Source organism: Rhincodon typus, chromosome 9 (genome assembly GCF_021869965.1).
Source record: "Rhincodon typus isolate 14 chromosome 9, sRhiTyp1.1, whole genome shotgun sequence".
Taxonomy (NCBI): Eukaryota; Metazoa; Chordata; class Chondrichthyes; order Orectolobiformes; family Rhincodontidae; genus Rhincodon; species Rhincodon typus.
Window position 1 is genome coordinate 88,143,778 of NC_063340.1, and position 3,524 is coordinate 88,147,301.

The window sequence follows — 3,524 nt, forward strand, 5'->3', positions numbered from 1 at the left end:
AGCAAATTTTACTGGGATCTGATCATAATGCTCTAATTACCAAGAAGCAAGAGAGGCCATCAAGCACCATTGAGAGTTCAGAGAAGAATCCCAAGGCTAATCCCTAACAAAAGATTTTCCTGCAGGTTGGGGACAAGCTGCTTTGAATATTTTCGCACCTTCCAAAATCCACAACAAATCCACTTATGACTTTGCTCAGACCTTCTATCTTTTCACACAGAGTTCATCTTCCCAGTACCTCTTCTGACCCAGAAGAGTGTGCTTGTGGAGTATGGATGCACATACAGACTGGTTAGAGGACCACCCCAGGTGTACAACACAACAGTCCAACTCCCAATATTGTTTAAAGCCCCCTAAACTTCATCCCCACCCACCCCCATCCTGCCCAATGCTCCACTGTCACCTCTGTACCCTCTTACCCTTCCACCCACATGCCACGTCACTGCATGCACAACTGAGATACTCCAGGTTATCTCCATGATTCATACTTCCCATTCCACCTCCTTGTACCTCCATGCCCTCAATAACCACTGACCAAATATGCACTCTACAGTTTTTAATGGATACGAAAGTGAATGGGGAGTTTTAAAAAATCATTAGAAAAATATTAAACTTCTAATAATCCAACAAAACCTTGTATTTAGCTGAAGTAACCACACAGAGGCCCATCATCAAGTCACCCTTTATTTACTTGTGCACAGTACACTGTCTGTGATCAGCCAGCTCAGAGTCAGACCCCTGAACTGACAAGATTCTAAATCTCCTGGTTAAATTGGTCCACTAGGGCTTTCCTGATTGACCCAGGTTAACAACTCCAATGAAGGATCTCGAAGTTAACAAGAACCAACTGGTTACAATCACTACATTAACAACAACAGAAATTGCTGGAAAATCTCAGCAGGTCTGTCAGCATCTGTGAAGAGAAATAAGAGTTAACATTTAGGGTCTAGTGACCCTGAGGAAGATTAACTCTTATTTCTCTTCACAGATGCTGCCAGAGCTTTTCCAGCAATTTCTGTTTTTGTTTCTGATTAGCAGCATCCTCAGTTCTTTCAGCTTTTGCTACAATAACAACACTGTTGCCGATAGTGAGAAAGACTCCAGTACTTTTTTAAAAGCTTTAAATGCCAATTAGTTTAGTAAGTAAACAATAAGCCACATAAAATGCATATGCTGTTTTTATAGCCTCTTAAAATGTGGAATGGTTTTTAGATCAAGAGATCACCTGCTGAGTTAAAGCCATAATTAGCTTTTGAAACTCAGCCAAGCATCCCGGCACTTACAACCACCATGCCAAATATGTCAAATCAGAGTGCCTGTCAGTTAATGAAGGGGAGCAGATGCACGGATGTTTTTCTGTTTTCAATAATAGTATTTTTTGTCATCTGTCAATTGATTTAAACTACAACTCAAATCAGGACAGTGGAGACTGACATATCAAGGTTTCTTTATTTTTAATGCATTTTGACAGTGGCAATTCTATAGCTTTAAGAGGTGTTATTTGTCCTTTTTTTTGTGAAGAAAGGTTGAAAGGTGTAGAGCAGTATGCTCAAATCTGATAAAGTAAAGAGCTTTTGAAGCTTTGGGCTTTTATTTAAAGTTGGAACAATGGAAGCAGCCTGAATCGGTGGGTCCAAACTCCCACAGAAGCAGGATTTTTAGTTTTAGCTTTCAGCAGTTGCGGAGGTTTTGGAGCTGCATGTGGAAGATGTTTTCCCTCTCTCTGCCACTGCTAAAAGCTGGGGTTCTCTTCCTGCTGCTAGAATTGCCTAGGAGGCAATCTGTTTCAGTTGCTTCAGCGGCGGGAGTCCGGGAGGAAGCGCGAGGGCAGCCTGGGAAGGTGAGCTTTTCGGTTATAAAAGTCTTACCTTGCGTGACTCCATTTTTGGAGTAAGTGAGGTAATATATTTGGGTGGTTGCTTTATCCGAAACACTACCTAGGTAGTGTCTCCCACCCATCCTCCTCCTCTAACCAAAAAAAAAGGTTCTGAGCGCTGATTTGGTAAGGCTACTAGTATATTTTTTTTTAATTTGTCTGTTTGGGAATTCAGAACAGTGGGAATGGATGTTAGGGCAGTTGTATGCTCCTCCTGTAGAATGTGGGAGGTAAGGGTCACCACTAGTGTCCCCACTGACTTCATCTGCAGGAAATGCACCCAACTCCAGCTCCTCGGAAACCGTGTTAGGGAACTGGAGCTGGAGCTGGATGAACTTCGGATCATTCGGGAGGCTGAGGGGGTAATTGAGAGGAGTTACGGGGAGGTAGTCACACCTCAGGTACAGGAAAAAAGTAGATGGGTTACAGTCAGGGGACGGAAAGGGAACAGGCAGACAGCGCAGGGATCCCCTGTGGCCATTCCCCTCAAAAACAAGTATACCGTTTTGGATACTGTTGGGGGGGGATGACTTACCAGGGGTAAGCCATGGGGTACAGGTCTCTGTCCCTGACAGAGTCTGTCCCTGTTGCTCAGAAGGGAAGGAGGGAGAGGAGGAGAGCATTAGTCATTGGGGACTCCATAGTTAGGGGGACAGATAGGAGATTCTGTGGGAACGAGAGAGACTCGCGGTTGGTGTGTTGCCTCCCAGGTTCCAGGGTCCATCATGTCTCGGATCGTGTTTTCGGGATCCTTAAGGGGGAGGGGGAGCAGCCCCAAGTCGTGGTCCACATAGGCACCAACGACATAGGTAGGAAAAGGGATGGGGACGTAAGGCAGAAATTCAAGGAGCTAGGGTGGAAGCTTAGAGCCAGAACAAACAGAGTTGTTATCTCTGGTTTGTTACCCGTGCCACGTGCTAGCGAGGCGAGGAATAGGGAGAGAGAGCAGTTGAACACGTGGCTACAGGGATGGTGCAGGAGGGAGGGATTCAGAAACCTGGATAATTGGGGCTCATTCTGGGGTAGGTGGGACCTCTACAAACGGGATGGTCTACACCTGAACCAGAGGGGTACCAATATCCTGGGGGGGAAAATTTGCTAATGCTCTTCGGGAGGGTTTAAACTAATTCAACAGGGGGGTGGGAACCTGAATTGTAGCTCCAGTGTACAGGAGGTTGAGAGTAGAAAGGTCATAAATAAGGTTTCAAGGTTGCAGGAGTGTACCGGCAGGCAGGAAGGTGGTTTGAAGTGTGTCTACTTCAATGCCAGGAGCATCCGGAATAAGGTGAGTGAACTTGCAGCATGGGTTGGTACCTGGGACTTCGATGTTGTGGCCATTTCGGAGACATGGATAGAGCAGGGACAGGAATGGTTGTTGCAGGTTCCGGGGTTTAGATGTTTCAGTAAGATCAGGGAAGGTGGTAAAAGAGGGGGAGGTGTGGCATTGTTAGTCAAGGACAGTATTACGGTGGCAGAAAGGACGTTTGATGACAACTCGTCTACTGAGGTAGTATGGGCTGAGGTTAGAACCAGGAAAGGAGAGGTCACCCTGTTGGGAGTTTTCCATAGGCCTCCGAAAAGTTCCAGAGATGTAGAGGAAAAGATTGCAAAGATGATTCTGGATAGGAGCGAAAGTAACAGGGTAGTT